General features: G+C 38.2%; 1 protein-coding gene and 1 long non-coding RNA gene across 3 annotated transcripts in view; one reads left to right on the top strand and one right to left on the bottom strand.

Moving 5' to 3' along the window:
* Positions 1-16,735, top strand: part of LOC131585855 (uncharacterized) — a 51,799-nt gene extending 35,064 nt beyond the window's left edge. Inside the window, exons 2-3 of the long non-coding RNA XR_009279054.1 lie at positions 14,980-15,041; positions 16,563-16,735. This is a non-coding gene — a long non-coding RNA (uncharacterized LOC131585855). The remainder of the gene's footprint in view (positions 1-14,979; positions 15,042-16,562) is intronic.
* The window catches only part of CA10 (carbonic anhydrase 10), a 171,507-nt gene that overhangs the window by 55,272 nt on the left and 98,823 nt on the right, over positions 1-17,412 (bottom strand). The gene's annotated exons all lie outside the window — the stretch shown is intronic.

Below are 17,412 nucleotides of genomic sequence, written 5' to 3'. Positions count from 1 at the left end.
AAAATGCAGCTTTTGGGCACATGCTCAAGGGACTTGGGCTACTGAGGCCCAGCTTTCAGCAGGGAAAAGAGGTGGAAGGTGGCTCCTCTTTTGTTTCTGGAGGAATATTTCCCTTCTTGCTGTCTCTAGACTCTGGGGAAGAGCCTGCTAACCTTCACTGATAAACAAGGACATCAGTCACAACAATGACTTTATCACTTCCTTCCCCCCTTGTAGAATGATATTGTGGAAGAAAAGACATTTGGAAGATTATTTACGACTGAAATGAATCTAATGCTTTTGGATTATTTACTACTGAAATTAATCCAATGCTTGTACAGAACTTGTATATTAAGGTACACCTGGAAGTTATAAAGATACCATTTTTTGCTTATGAATTCCTTTGGGAACAAAATATAATAATCTAGAAAATACTAAGGAAGTATCTAAGCAACAGAAGAAAACTTGAAAACATTTACTTTATGACTAACTGCATCACAGTAATTGAATTTCCCTAAATCAAGAGGAAGAATTAAATTAATGGAGCAATAGTTTGACAAGTTTGGCTACAGTTAATAGACATAAGCAAAATCATTACTTAAGCATATCGTTAATTATGTTTGAATCAAGAATAAATTGAGTGATAGCTGTTAATTAGGCCTTTGTGCACAAGAAAATAAGCAGTACCATTCTAGCAGGATATAAATACGTGTGCTTGCAGCATGCTGGGAGGTGTGGGTACGGGAACAGGAGAGCACGTGGGTGTGAGGCTGGAAGCAGGTACCTTGTCTGCTTGGTTTCAGATCAAAGGTATTTTATTGAATTCAGATGAATGAACAGGGGCTCAGGCTCTGCTGTCAGTTCAGTCTGGGCCACTGATTTCCCTATTTTTTCAATTAAATTTGCCAGTGAGAAAACCCAGAAAAGATTAATGATCCTGATGAAGTGCAATCCTCACATAAACTTTTACAGAGCCAAGGATGTCAGTTGTAGAGGAGCTGATGGCCCAAGCAGTGGGACAAGGGCTGGGTCATGAGGGGGTAAATCTGTTAAATACCTTGGACCCTTACATGTTTTGCATCCTACAGGCTCTAGTAAAAAGCCATGTATGTGTTCTGATGGCTTTAAAGTCTTCATAAAGGAAAATACTTGGTTCTGAAGTAGATCAAATAGTATTAATTGTCTTTGTATCCCTCTAAGTCACTTGTGTCCATTAACAGCCAAGGAAATGAAAGGTGAACTTAGATTAACTGATTGGTGAACAAAGAGGAACCATTCCTCTATTTCTGTGCCCTTATTTCTCTCAATTCAGTTCAGCTAAAAGGGCAGAACTTGTGAATAGGGTTCTGTGGGACATGAGAGTAACCAGGAAGGTTGAGCTGACCTAAACACGGTGTCACCATCACAGCAATGGGAAGAGGACAACTCTGTAGTTGACATAACCTATGAAAAAGATCTTAGGAATTTTGCATTTAAATTACTAAAATTTCAGCCTGGACTGGCTTGTGGTCAGTGTAACAGTAAATCACAAAGTTACATGTCTTCTGTGCCTTCCTATGTACTTTTACCAGATCTGGCTCAGTGGAATCTCCCTCACTGTAAGGGACCAAAGTCTTCCTATTGCCAGTTACAAAAATGTGCACTGAGGTGCCCTGGCCATCATTTCTCCAGTAAGTTATACTTGAAAAATCTGAGGTACAGCTTGTCTGAACAAAATAAAACAAGTTTCATGTGGTGGATTTCAGCACTGGCCAAAAATCACCAGTGTACTTACTCATTTCTTACTGTGAGATATGGATTAGGAGGAGGCCAAAACAGGCTCAAACCTTAAAAGGTATAAAAACCCCTTATTAATAGAACTAAAAGAATAAGGAGAATCAGAATAAAACCTTCAGAACACTTTTCCTCCCCCTACCTAACTTCTTTCCTTTCCCAACTGACAATGTAGAGACAAAATGTGGGATTTTAAATCAGTTACCAACTATACAAAAGTCTTTCATCATTTCTTGCAGGGAAAGGAGCTTTCTCTTGCCATGCCATGGAGACTTCATGTCTCCAGTCTTGGGTAAGAGAGATCTTCCATGATACAATAATAAAGATATTAATCATGTACAAAGTAGTGCCAAAAAGCAGTTTTTGTAGGAAAGAAAATGTTTGAAGCCATCTAAATTTCTCACATATTACAGTGCCTGAATGCACTTCTTTACCTTCTGCTGATAGGAAGTATTTCTAATGTCTGCAATTTAGTTCTTACTACTTTTGCTGCTTCCCATTACACAGGTAGAAGAAAATTAAAGGTTATCATTAAATTGCACAAGTTACAATTTAAAGGAAATGTCAGTCAGTATTAAAGTAGTTTAAAAACTGAAGAGACGTTGATAGCTAAATTATTATATGGAAACAGTCTATTTGTGGAGAAAAGACAGTTTCTTCCTCCCTGGTGTCACCAGGCACTCACTCCCTTTCACTTGTAACTTCTTCTCTCCTGTTTCATTTCTGACCTCACTTTGTCAGGTGCTCACTGGAGGTGAGGTTTGCATTTATCCACCCACTGGGCTCCTGAATCCTGCCCTCCTGGTCACCAGCCTGACAGATAAGGGCCCTTTTTTTGTGCCCTTTATTTTCCACTGCAACCACTGGCAGCCTGGAGTCAGGAAAAGTGAGCAGATGTAAGATATCCCACTCAAGATGTTCCACGGGGCAGAGCTCAGATGCTGGGATGTTCTTTGCTTTGTTCAGATGGTACCAAAGCAGATTCAAGGTCATGTTTATGTCACCTTCAGTACAGGGATGCCACATGTGCTCTGATCAGTCTCCAGACACTCGAGGGCTGCATTTGCAGCAGTGATTTTGAACCCAGGAACTCAACCAGAAGCTGCTGGGGTTTCAAAAAGAGTGATGGTTTCCAAGCCACCTACTACTACTTTGAAAATCTGACTAAAAAAGCCAAATGCATCTAAAATATCTGTTTTTATCTGTTAAGGTATGACTGATAAGAAACATCAGACGTTCAAAGGACTCACCTACACATTAATATAAGGAAAACAAGATACATATAAGCAGCTATCACTGGTTCTTTTAATTTTTTGGCCACTCCAAATTATTCCAGACTCCCAAGAAACACACTGAAATGATGAGTGGGTCAGGCAATATATGGAGGGGTTCTTTTTTTACTGACTTCTACTGTTTTTGTGTCATATTTCCATATTTTTCTTACATATCCATTGGCAACAAGCATTTTTTTTAATACAAAGAAGGCTTCCTTTTGTGTAAATCCACTTCTTAGACCAAACTGCAGGACTTGGAGCAATTACAGGAACTGGGAAGCTGTGTTAGCATCATACTGAAATCAGGCTTGAACACTGAGGCAATGATCAAAAATAACAGAATTCCTATTTTTACTTCAGATATTGCTAGGAAAACTTCCCTATAAAAGAGGGCTTAACTTTAAAATAAAAATCTGAGAAAGGTTGTGAATAACCCTTTGTATTTAAAGCACAACTTCCATAATTATAATTGGTAAAGTGAGAGAAAAGCATTCAACCCCAAGCATAGATCTCTCTTTTCCCAAAAGCCAAACAAGCTCAGCACAACTGAATTAAATACCCATGAGAAGAAAGCAATAAAAAGACTGAAGGAAAAAGTAGTTATAAACTCTAGGATATATTTAAAGTCAAATATAAGGAAACAAAATTATGTTTTGAAAGCATTCAATGAAAAAGTATTTCAAGAAATCAGAAGGAAAGTAAGATCCTGATTAAGTAATTTTAATTAATAATAATGGGTAGGTCTCTTCAGGAGGAAAACAACCTACAGGTAAACAATGAAGCTCAATTATTAATTACTATCCAGTGTTTCTAAATATCATGGTGCCTTGGAAATGCAGATTAATGGATTCTGATTCCTGATACCCTGAGGTAAATATACAGTAACTGCAGAAAAATTATGTGGACTCAGCCAGCCATAACTGAAAGTCAAATTTGGCTGTAATCTATGACTGGTAATTCCCACTGAGTTGATTATGCTATTTCAAGCTCAATCAATGATGTGCTAAAGGAAAAGCCCCTATAAAAATGTCAGTGCAAACAAAAGGGAAAACGAGGATGATTTCCCCAGTGCTGATGGAGTTCCTGGTGCTCCAGATGCTGCTCAGCTAAACTGCTAAAGGCTTTCCCTGCTACCTATGAAGGCATTTCTGAAGAACAAAGATTCTGCTGCAAAAGTTATTAAATTGCCCAGGATCACAGGCCTTTTGAAGGCACTTTCCAGGGTGGTGTCTCACCCAGGGAAGTCATCATTTTCCACCTCCTTGTTGTAAATGGCAAAACACTTAAGGATAATAACAGCATTTGAGGGAATGTTTCCAGATGTGCAAACTGCATGCCAGGTCTCCATGCTGCTGCCTGCTGGAAGAGCTTCCCCAAACTCAAGAGAAAAATGGATGAAATAACAGGAGATTGGAACTCCAGCACCTTGCTCAGATATCCCCGAAGATGCCTTCTGAAAACTGTCCAGCCACAGTAACATCTCCATGGGAGGGCTATTTTAAATGTTTAAATGTTGTTTTCCAGTTTGTATTTTATCCTCAACACAAAGTTAAAATCCAAAGCAAGGCACCAACTTAACTAATCCAGATAAAATGTCAGCAATAAAATGATGATGGCCAAAAAAGAGAAATCAGAATACTTCACAAATTAATTTGCTGTCTTTCTCTGCCTCTGAAACTCCTCACTAGTGCTAGGAAACCTTTTCCCAGAGGAAAATACCTTGGGTGAGACAACACTCACTGCTCCAAATAGCAGAAGTTTTGGGTTGCTGGATGAGGATCTCGCTGTGAGAAGTGTTTTTCAGATGTCTTTGAAATCCCCTCCACATCCCCATCCATGCTGAAGCACACACACACACAGGGATGGCAGATTTTTCCACCACTGCTCTCACACTGGCTGGTTCCCCACACAACTGAATCTCAGTGAGTGGGGATGCAGAATTTGCTTTAAAAGCACATCCAGGAGCTGAACTGACATTCTGAAGTAGATGCACATTTTCAGTACTCCAGATGATTTTATAGGACTAGTTTATGAACACGTGCATATTTTTTGCTGGAAATATTGACTTGCTGTTCATAGCTATTAGAAAGTCTAACCAGTGCAATCATGGCAGCTGCAGGTGATTATACAGTTACCAATGGGCTGTTAAATCTCCTCAAAATCAATGACTGATCTCCTGGAAAAGGATTTAAAAAGCTGGGGAGGTGCATAAACTGCCAGGGGAATTATACAGAAGCCATCTGATATTTTTTTAAAATCTAATTAAAGTAATTTGACCCCACGGAGACCATAACAGCAGGGACATCAGAGAAGGAGCAGTAATTTACCTTCCTTCTTATTGATTTCTGGAATGTTACTGGAAGAGACAGGTATTTTTAGTCCATCCTAAAAAACCAGTTTATAAGTAAAACTTCATCAGTGCTTGGGGAGAAGAATCTAAACAACATTTTAATGCCTTGTTTTTCTGCACACTGTATTCACGTGTTTCAGCAGGAAGTAGATTGTTAATAGCAGTAAGGATGGGCTGGTCTGTGCTGTCGAGTTTCAGCAGGCTGTGCTGAATTTTACATGAAAGTATCAATACAGCACACATCACCATTCTGGAGCTTCTCACAGGCATGAATCAGAAAGACATCCTCTCATCATTTACTGCAGCAGTAATATTTTGTCTGGTATTAACTGAATTCTGCTCCTGTTTATGCCCTGTTGTTTTTGCTTTCAGAACATTTCAGGGACATTGCTGTTGCTGTGCCTGGTTCTGCTGTCAGCAATAGAGCAGCAGCATTAATTCAAACTGCAGTGTTCTGGATTTCTCCATGTCTGAGGACATGCACAAGGGCTGGAAGTTCAAAGGATGGAATCCCAGCCTCCAAACAAATACAAAATCCCTACTGATGTCCTTCTGGGATTTTACAGCAAGGAAGATAGGATGGTAAAAGCATAACATGAAAAATGGCTTAATTTTGCCTGGTTCATGTTTTTCACGACTTGAACCAGAAACCTGTTATGATTTTGATGTCTTTGTGAAGACAGTGACAGAGTGGGACTTGAACTAGTAAGAAGTGAGAAATAACTCAACTGCCAATCAGATTCAGATTAGCTTCTAATGTTGTGAGGAATGCAGTGTTTCTGAAACACCATGTAATGATGCAGGTAATTTTAACTGAAAATATATTTTGCAGAAACTAGTAAAATTACTTCTGATCTTACATGAATCATATTAAAACCACAATGAAATAGTAGGATTTCACCAGGTTTCAAATGTCTCTCTTTTGGAGTGGCCACATCTAGTAACATACCAGATGAGCACATTGAACAAAATCATCTTACCAATTCAGTGTCACAGTACCCTTGGCTATGCTCTAGCCCTTATTCCAGGAGAAAATTTGGGTTTGGTGTTTGAAAAGTCACCTTCTCTCCATTGCATTAATCTGCCAAAGTTGGACAGCTGCAGTTAAACTCACTCCCACAATTCATCTCACACACACACACACAGTCTCTATCTATCTCACCCCCACTAATCCATATTATTTCTGGCAAATAATAGGTTTTCTTTTACATTTAAATCTGTGTTTTAATTTTGGTTCCCTCTGTCTCCAAAGCAGAAGCCTACAGTTTCTCCACTTGTAATTTTTGTTCCATTTAGCTCTAAACTGTAGGGTAGATATTCAGTGTTATGATAAAGTGAAGCACTTAGAGGAAAAACTCCTATCAAAAGCCTTGTTTTCAGAAATAAAAGCTAATACACAGTTTTGAGAGAAACACTGCAGTTGCAATCCTGTGCATATAATGCAACTATTTATCATTGTTGGGCACTTTTGACAGGATGATTCAAGATTTACTTCATTGTTTCAAGATGTTTACAAGAAGATAAAGGAGAAAACATTTGATAAAAGATAAACCCATATGTTATAAATAATGACTTTTCTGGTGTCACCATAAAGTATCTTATAATAATGAAGCAAGGCAAATAATTCACACTATTTTCTCTTAGCTTGAAAAATTAGATTATCTTTTAGGAGCTAAGGAAACGATAAATTTCGGTCCCAAATGAGCAGCACTGCAAAAAGCCTCTAACCCTTATGCAAACACCAACATGAGTAAGGGAAATAAGAGATGAGCCTAGTGAATATTGCCATTCTCTACTTGCATGTTATGCCAAACCAGTATCACCAGAACTCTCTGGGAGGGTGTGCTCCAGCACTTTAATAATTTTTAAAGTCTGCTCAGACCATTTTCAAATACCCCTAAAGTGGTTTATGAGTTCTGTTATAATTATTATTCCAATGACAAATGAAATATTACAGCAGCAATCAGCCAGTTTGCTCCCATGTTCTGAATTTGTGCTTTGTTTTTTTCCATAGATAGTTTCTTTCCTCAGAGAAGTGGTGGCTGCCTTAAGTTCTTCAATAAATTTGTAGGTTTGTTATTGCATTTAGTAGCAAATACATTTATTGTAAAATACACTGAGGCTGCATCTCTGCTATTTCCTTGTCAGCAAGGATAACACTGTGTATGGAAAACTCAGAGGTTAACACTAATAAAATTCAAATCAACCACAGTGATTTGGTCTGATGCATTGTCTGCTAGATTTGGGTAACTCTATCCAGAAATAAATAGGCTATTTGTTGGAATAATGAGTATTCATAAGAGTGCACTTGTGAATTGTTACGTGCAGACATGAAACTGCATGTGAAAGACAAACTAGGGCCTAAGGAAGGAAAATTCCTGCCTACGTTAATAATATTTTCAGGATTAAAACCCAAATAGGGAAAAGTAGCCTAATAACAGTAAAGTGATTGCCTACAAAATTAAAACTCAAATCCAGGTATTAGAACATTTATTATCCTTTTAACCCCTTCTAATAGCACAGGGATTAGTTTTCCACAACCGAAACAACTAAAAAATGAAATTAGAAAAAACCTCTCTGATTCTAAACTTGCACAACATCAATTCTGGCATGACAGCAAACCCCTTGACACATTGTGCAATGGACAGGAAAGAAGATGATGGCTGTGGTAGTTCACTGTGGTGGCACAAAAGCAGCTCGTGGTCACCGAACATGCCAGCTGCACTTTGACACATACAAGTGGATCTCCAGTAGAGAAGGGTTTTCAATGCCAAATGGGTCCTCAGGAATATTATTCCTCCTTGTGGCTTTGGAATATTTCTGCTGTAATCTGTCTGGAGTTGCAGGGTTCAGGGGAAAGAAGTCCACAGCAACTGTGGGGGGACAACATGCTCCTCTACCTTCTCACTGGCACAGAAAACTGGAGTTTATTCTTAATATTCAGTAGTTTTCTGTGTGGCTGCAGATATCTAACTGCTTCCCTCCTCTTGTCTGAGGGCTGGTTATCTTTGTGTTGCACATGGACTGTAGGAGGGATGGGGACAATCAGGATTTTGCTGGTGCCACCAGGACACTCCTGTGAATCCAGAGCAGCTGAGCCAGGAGCCTCCAGCTGCAGCCAGGCTGTTCAATGAGCATCACACAAAGCTGCACACCAGGAGCTCTCCAGTGTTAATGCTGCATCCATGGCTCTGTCACTGAGCAGTATTTGGATTAATTGGAGAATGAGCTGACCACTGACTTCTCACAGAATTGGATGCAAACCCTTTCCTCAGGGCCTGTTGACAGCTCAGTGCACAACTTCATCAATTCTCCCCTTTCTAACAGCTTGTTTGGCTTGCAAATTGTGTCCAAGTTAAGGTTCTTTTGCTGAAAAAAGGAACCTCATTTCCTTGGCATTAGGCAGGGAAAGTTTTCAAGTTTCCTTTGGAAATTAAATGTGGAAGTGGTTTGCTTGAGATGAATTCTCTAGGTCTTGGCTGAATTACAGGAACAATTCCAAGAAAAACAGCCTCCTCCCACCCCAAATCAAGAACTCTTCAGTAGGAAAACAATTCCATACAAACACCAGTCTAGCAACTGACAGAAGTGAAATCCTGGTTCTGCTGAAGAAAAAAAAGAGACTTCCACTATGGATTTCAGTGCAGCCAAATTTTCTTTCCAGGACATTAGAATCCCTGTCTCACAGCTGGCTGCCCAGGTTTTGAAGCAGCACAGAATGTGTTCTGGCAGTGGGATGCTGCTGGAATTCTGGACTCCCCATTCCTGCCCGCTGTGTTTTCTCGGCAGAGCTGCTCTGAGGCAGCAGCAGCTGCAGGCTGCCAGTGCAGAGACATTTCCTGGGCAGGAAAGGGATTCTTCAGGTTTATGTGCATTGCCAATCTGCAGTTATGGCTGCTGGAGACCCAGCACAGCTCAGGGTGCTGATCAACACCCCATCTGTGGGATTTCTGAGGAAATACCACGTTCTGGTATTTAACTGACACTAAAGGTAAACACAACTGCTCACTGCTCTGCTTAATGACTATGGCATAAAACAATGTCCTCATGGCAGGAGATTCTAGCAGGCTTCATGTTGACTAATTCTATAATCAGTCAGTGACTTTTCACTCATTTTTCTGCAAAAGAACTGCTCAGGGTTAGGCCAAGAAAGTCAACAAATCTTTTGTTGCTTTCAGCTCTTCATGGTGTTAGAATTTCTAACCAGCTGTACAGGTACCAAAGAGTTTTTCAGGGAAGTCTGAGGAAATTAGACATCATTCAACTTCAGGAGGGATTTGATGCCAAATTTTTTTAAAAATCTACCTAAATCTACCTTTACATATCAATTTTTCTGACTTAGAGGTCATAAGGAAGAAACACAGGCATCTCTTTGATCCTAAAAATATAATTTTATGATACCCTGGAATCATCAACACATGAAGCACCAGGAATGACCTGATCACTTCCATGGATGTTCTCCAAACCATAAAGAGTATTTCCAACATAATTATTTCTTCTGCAGTATTTTCTCCTTTTGGACTTCACATCTAATTCACAAATCTTTCTTTTGAACTGATATATTATCCTTCTTCACCTGAGGAAAACCCCACCCTGACTTGTGTGCAGTCACTAACACTAGTCATGCATATTCATTAGTTTTCTCTCCCTTGTCATCTTTCTTGGCATTAAAAATACTGTCCATTGCTCTGCAGCAAAAAAGTACATTTAGGATATTCATACACACCTGCTGGAATCCAAAATAAAAGCCTCTCTGAGTAAAGATAAATATATGAATATGATATAAAAAAATAATAAATATAAATAAATATAAGTAAATATACAGTAAAAGTGTAGGTTTTAGTTTTAAGTAGGTAAAAATATGGCTTAAGTGCCCTAAGAGTCTGTGTTAGTGAAAAGCCTTATTATCCAGTTTAAAGTTCAGTGATAATACCCTTCACAGATTTAACTTAGCTCTAGACATAATGAAAGTATAGTTTGCATTCTTAAATAGAACAGACAGGATTATCACATAGGCAGATAATACCCTATATGTAAGATTTAGGTAAAGAGAACATTGTTTTTTTGATGTTAGAATTAAGTTCAGGTTGGTGTAAAAGATACTGTTTTAGAAGCGTGTTTTTAGCTGATTGGATGATTGATGGATTTAATCCCCTGTAATCAGAATCTCATCTCCATCCATCCATTGACCCATTGATCCATCAGACTGAGGAAGAGCAGCAGCTCCATCATCACCAGCTGCTTCTACAGCCCAGGACAGCAGAGCTCCACACTGAGAATCTGCTGCCCCAAACATCAGAGAGCTCTGCTCAGAACTCAGGACTTCATGCCAAAACTTTTAGTCAGGACTGTAACTTTCTAAACTCTTTGCCTTTGAGACTGATGCTTTTATACAATGAAAACCTTTCTAGCAACCATCAACTGCTCATTTCTCTTTGAGACCTGGAAATATTCCTGGAATCCCCGTTGAAGCATCAACGCACACGGATACACGTTCACCTTGTGATTGCCCTGTATGGAATACTGTGAGGAAAATATTTTCAATCACCTTCAGCCCAAACCCCTAGAAGAGATTTAAGGAAATATGTGTGGGTGATCAAGCTACTACTGCAAGAGTCCTGAATAACTGTGCATTTTGAATTTGTATGGATTTTTTGTCGCTACCTTTCAAGTTCATAAGCTGTTTCACAGTTTCAAGTCTTCAAACTTAGGACAGGGTTTGTATTTTTTCTGAAAACTCTCAGAAAACAGAAACTGGAAATATTGCATGTTTCCATGGTAGGAAGTTTATAAAAAAACAATTTTCCCTCTATGTTCCACTTTGTTTGATGAGTTCTTGTAGATGATCTTGACAAATCAAATTTTCTGCTTCAGAGCTTGCAACAGAGCTTGCAAAACCCCATTTACTGTAGAAAGAATTTAATGTAGCTGGATTCAACCCTGCACTGGGCCTTTCCCATCTTACTCACTCTTTGCTTCCAGCCTCTCTTTACAGCTGTTTAAAACAGAATGAATAAGCATAAAGAAAAAAGTACCTGAAGTTAATAACAGGAAGTTATTGTTACAGCCTGGTTTCAGCTGCAGAGTCCTTGCAATACATCTGGATTTTGGCCCTGCTGCTGGATTTGGAGGGTTTGGATGAGTTTAGACATGGAAGTGAGAGGTGACTGAACAGTGCTGTGCCAGGTGAATTCTTTGTGCTCATTTAGCATCCCTGACCCCAGTCCTGGCCATCCAGGGCAGTGAGCTGCTCAGCTGCCACCAAATTCCAACTGGGGAATGGTCCTCAGTGCCACCAGGGACTGCTGAGTCCTGCTCAGCCTAAACTGTCAGGCTAAATGCAGTGGATGGTTAACTGTTCCTGGGCTGCTGTGGCAGCTCTGGGCACCTCTCTGCATCCTCAAGTGCATTTTAATATTCTCCTTCCCATGGACCTGTGCAGATACAGAATGAGCTGTAATGTAAATGTAAATACCTTTATTCACTGGGTCCCTGGAGGAATTTGGGAACGAGCTGGATTAAGAAGTTGCTGATGCCTTGTGGGAAATCTCTGGAACACATTTTGTTTGGAATTGATTCTTTATGTGCCCCATAGCATATTTTCTCTGTCTTTTTCTTTTGCACTACTACCCTTATGAGAGAAGTTGTTGTCTTTTTGGGGGCAAGATTTCCATTACTGTCTCATCTCAGACTGAATTTCCATGTTTAAGTATATGCTGTTTGAAGCAGTAATTAATGCAAACTATATTCCCCAGAAAGAGGAGGTTGGGATTTTTTCTCAGGGAGGATGAACAAAAAATAAGGGAGAGGAATTTGCTCAAAAATTCTGTTAATTTGCCTGATGAGAGTGCAAGAGGGATATAAGTGAATGAGAAGAGGTCTTTTCCCCTTCTTCTAGCCTAGCTGGAAATGTTCTAGGCATATCTTTTGTTTTTCCTCAGGATGACCTGAAAGGGTTTCAAACCAAGGCCATGTTCTGCAGCATTAAATATGACAGGGGAAGTGGGATCTCTTCATTTATTTTTAGGTTTTTTTACAACACAGATAGCATAGCACAGTAAGTGCATTGGATATTTTGGGACTCTACCATCTCCCATTTCATTGCTGTCATCTAAGTTTGTCAAAAAACCAGTATTTTAATACGAAAGAGCCAAGAATATTGGCCAGGATCCAGGACAATAGCTGAATCTATCCATGATTCTATGAATTCTTCCACTTTCATGTGACTAAAAGCTCTACAGGTATAGTCAAACAAGCTCTGCCTGCAATTACACATGAGCAAGTCTATTTTCCATAGATTATACTTTCAATTATACCAGAAAATATTAGTCTTCTTCAGTGGAATGTGCTAGAGGAATTGGTGTCCACAGCAGCATTTATTTGTTGTCAGAACATGGGGTTGGGGTAGTGCTTTGACAGCCAGAGGCCTGGCCAGCTCCCCACAAGGACTGGTCAGGAAAATAATAATTGATAATTGATAATAAATAATTGATGTAATTAAATTACCACATCAGTAAAATGCAGTTAAATCTGGATTAAATCCTTACCATTTAACTTGCATTTCAGAGGTGAAACTCTGTTGGTCTCTTCCAACCCAAGTCTATAATTCTATGATAATGACAACAGAGTGACACAGAGAACTGCAATTTTTTAACTTTTGGTTAACAGTGACCACTGCAGTTGCTACTGCATTCATTTCTGAAAATGAAATTTTAATGCTGAAGGAAAGTCTTCACTTGCATGAAATACACAAAAGAATAATGGTAATTTTTTAATGATGGAATTTATGTTTTAGGATTAGATCCCAGTCTTAAATACAGCTGGATAATGCCAGTGATTTGTATTTAATTAAAAGGCAAAAGATCTTCTTCTCCTCCTCTGATGGTTATTAGAGCAAATCCCAGGTGGGAGCAGGAGTAACAGCATTTGTCTCTTTGTAACTGAGAAGTCTAAAAAAGAACTGCTTTATCCTGCATTTGTAGAGAGTTTCATGCAGCTGAACTGAAATCTCAAGTAACATTATGTTTGTTCAAAAATACCACACCATGTTTAAAGGTGTGATGTCTTTAACAGGACTAAGCTGCTTCTGTTGTTCTAATACTGTGCAATAACTCCCATTACAGCTACTATTGAAATAAGATAACTTCCTAAAATAAATGAAGAAAGAAATGCATAAAGGACATTAAAGCATATGAAGCCAAACAGTTTATTATTTTTGGAGAATTACCTCTATAGGTGATTGCCCAGGATTGCCTGTTAAGGATTTATTCCTTCATTTTGAGGATGCTCAGTACCCTAAATGTTATTTTGTGTTAATAACAAATGTCTAATGGCACTGGGGGACCCATTTGCCGAGCTACTGCAGTGATTTTTCTCCCCATTCTCATTTTATGCTGTTTAGATAGTGAAGTATAGCCTTGCCTAATTCCAAGTTTTATTTTCCTAGTTACATAAAATCTCTTTTTAGCCACTGCTTTCAGTTTTCACTGAGCACTTCTGCTAAAAATATTTTGTTTTCAAACCATTACACTGCAAAGGTGTAAAAGACAATTTAGAATCATTCATTTGCAATTAAATCCATCTTTTAATTCAATTTTTTACAAAAAGGTTAAGAAGCTACAGTGACCAGAAACATTAATTTTATTTATACATATATGTCAGAGCCTTTCCAGAACATGGCAAGTGCAATAACCTCATCCCATACAGGCAACACCCAGGAGTTAAATCAAGCACTCCAGGGGTACAGCAAACACATCCTAATTTAATATATTGGAAACCTTTCATTAATAGGCAGATTGTAGGAAGAAAAATAGGGATGAAAAATTAGGGATAAAACTAGGGATAAAAAAAGAAAGAGAAAATTTCACCTTTGGTTTCAGAGCACAGAGGGGATGGAACAAACAGCAGGTGTTTCACACTCATTATTTTATTTTCATATCATTATTTTGAAGCAGTATTTGCCCTCCTACCATGTGGCTTTACCTTTTCTTTATTGCTATTCGTACAGATTTTTGCACAGAATTGAAGTTGGAAATTTGCAGAAATGTTTTAATGACTCTGAAACAAAGGGACTTTCTCGAAAATCCGGGTGGTTTTATAGCTGGGGCTGCACAATGTTCCAAATGTGACCAGGTTTTATTTTACTGCTCCTGGGTTGTGTCCAAATCACAGCAGCCTGTTTGCTGTCAGTCACATCCTCTAGAACCCTCATCACATCCTCTAGAATCCTCATCACATCCTCTAGAATCCTCATCACATCCTCTAGAATCCTCATCACATCCTCTAGAATCCTCATTTTCTGCTGGATCCCAACCGCCTGTGCAGTGCAACAGATTCCAGAGCAGTGCACTGAACCCAGAAAAATTAACACCAGCAATTGTTCCTATCCTTTCACTCTGCATTTTACTACCTTTGGATGTGATTCATGCTTTTCTTTCTTTGTCTTTTTTTTTTTTTCAGGTATTTTCTTTGGCATGATTGACTTAGTTGCTATTTTAGAAAAACATAATGGTTTTTGAGGTTATAAAAAATGCACAGTGAGAAGCAAAAAACAGGAGGCCAGAAAAAAAAATAAATATCTTCAATTACTGTCTCATTTTACAGTCCTGAATATTACCTTCAGTCAGAAGCACCAAGGCAAGACACCAGTGGTTTATAGTTTTCAAGTAAGTGTTTTGGAGCAGGTCTTCACAGAAGAACAGTTTACAAATTTTTAATGATTATTTATGATAACTGTTAAATGCTTTTTATCTCAGCAGGAAACTCGCTCTTCACAGTTACTGTAGCACAATGTAAAATAATATTACAGCTTGCTGGCATTAATTTATCTTGATTATTCTAATAATTTGATATTTTTATTGGCACACTGGATTATAAAAAAATGCAGTATAATTTAATTTTTACCATCATATGTGCAGAAAACACTGGATGCATTAAAATGATGAAAGAGGTGTTATGCTAATACCACAAAAAAGGATGCAAAAATGATTTATGTTACTTTCGTCTCCTATTTGCAGCTCATTAAGTTACTGTCTTTTTGTAATGACCAAGTGAAAATTAAAGTACTTCAGAGAAGAACTTTGGGTTCAAGCATCATTAGAGGAAGAGAAATGGGTTCTTTGATGAACTTGACTGCAGAAATCTATAGAGCACAACTTAATCAGACTGCACATTGATCTCTGATGCTAGAAGGCAGACCTATGATTGAAGAAATCTTTTTAATGCATATTTTTCCCTTAAAAGTCAGGATGTGATGCATGAGAATGATTTATTTTTTATATACTTCCAGTTTATAATGTAATATGGTACACTGCACTTGCTTTTTTCCTCACTGGAAATTGAAATTTAGGAAAAAATAGGTACCTCTGAGGTTATGTATCTCCTTTTACTCTCTGGATTATGTAGGATCTGTGACTGGGAAATGGGATATTGTTTCTAACTAATGAACTCCCAATTCACTCACAAAAAAAAAGATAATTTACATTCCTTTGAAACATGAAACACGAGTTACAGTTAGATAACTGGAGTTGGTAAAAATATCTTCAACCTATTTGCTGTCCTTTCTCCAAGAAGAGTTTTTTAACAGCTTAATGAGATGGTAGGTTGAATTCCACTCAGATATTTGAAATGCCTCTGATTTTGTAGGATGTAATTCATAAAATTTAATTCATAGAATCTGATCCTCTGGAAAGAATAGTAAGAACTTGCAGGCAACACTGCAGTGCAGTGTAGTAGTGATTCTGCTCCAACTTCTATTAGTGTTCAAGAGAAAAAAAGCCTAAATACAAATTTCAAAAGGAATACAGAAAGTTAGAATGAGAATCTAAAAGGTTAAAAGGAGGGTTTTTTTTTTCCTCTTCTATTGAAATAATTAAGATTAATAGCCCTTCTCTACCTAAAACCTTCTGTGCTAATAGGCAGAGGTTATGACTCAACACAAAGCTTTTCTACACTTTTATTCCAGAAGGATCTCATAGTACCATCCCTTTCTAAAGGAGTGGAATTCTAAGGCTGTATTCCACAACTTCCACTTGTTTGTTCCACTCACAAAAACACAACGTGCTAAAACAGCAGTAGCAAATTTTATTTTTTTTAATGTTTCCCTTCCTTTTGGAATTAGGGGGTCAACACTCTTGGAAAATCTCAGCACTACTCCATTCACTTTTTCTTGGTTTCATTGGTTGTAGGTGCAGACATGGAAGTTGGAGCCAAAAGCATCTCCCCAAATGTCACTGTAAAAGATCTGCACCAGGACAGGATGGAGCTTTCTGAGCCTCCAGGAATTTGCTGTAGTTCCATGTCATGCGTGAGGAAAAACCCTCCAGCACTTGGAGCTATCTCTGAAGGATATTCTCCCTTTTCTCCCACAAAACTCTTATTGCTGGTCAAATAAACTCACAGAGAATTAAAAAAACTACTTCTAAAACTACCTTCTTTTTCATTTCAACTGCTCCAGTTTCCCCTATTTCACCTGCTGCTGAACTTGCCTGTTCAACAGAGCAATCCCTTCCCAGGGAAATAAACCCACACTGCCTCAGCAGCAAAGTTGCTGGGTATTAAATACAGGATGATGGAGATCATTTTTAATCAGGTTAGTGCTTTAATTACTATAAATTAGATTTCATTTCTCTAAGCAAACAAATGGAATTATTTGGGCTATTTAAAACAGGAACTCTTTAAACAGTCCAAGTAATTTAGAAATAGAAAGACATAATAATAGAAATAAATATATAATATATTAGAAATAAATTATAGAAATAATTTAGAACAGATAAGAATTTTCATCTTTGTTCTGGTGTGACAGTAACTTTATGCCTTGAGAAGCATTTTTCTGAGAAAATAGGTCTCACAAACACCATGAAATTGAATTTAATGCTCATTGATACCAAGCCTCCTTAAAATCATAAAAACCCAAAGATTAAGCATGAAAACAAAAAATAGCAAAAGTGACCTAATCATAGGGAAACCTGAGTAGGTAAAACAGTAATTCCTGCCTGGGAACCCCTGTTCTGTCTTTCATGGGATTAAGCCCTGTAA

This window comes from Poecile atricapillus, chromosome 17, assembly GCF_030490865.1.
Source record: "Poecile atricapillus isolate bPoeAtr1 chromosome 17, bPoeAtr1.hap1, whole genome shotgun sequence".
Classification (NCBI taxonomy): domain Eukaryota; kingdom Metazoa; phylum Chordata; class Aves; order Passeriformes; family Paridae; genus Poecile; species Poecile atricapillus.
This window is presented reverse-complemented; position numbering and strand designations above follow the sequence as displayed.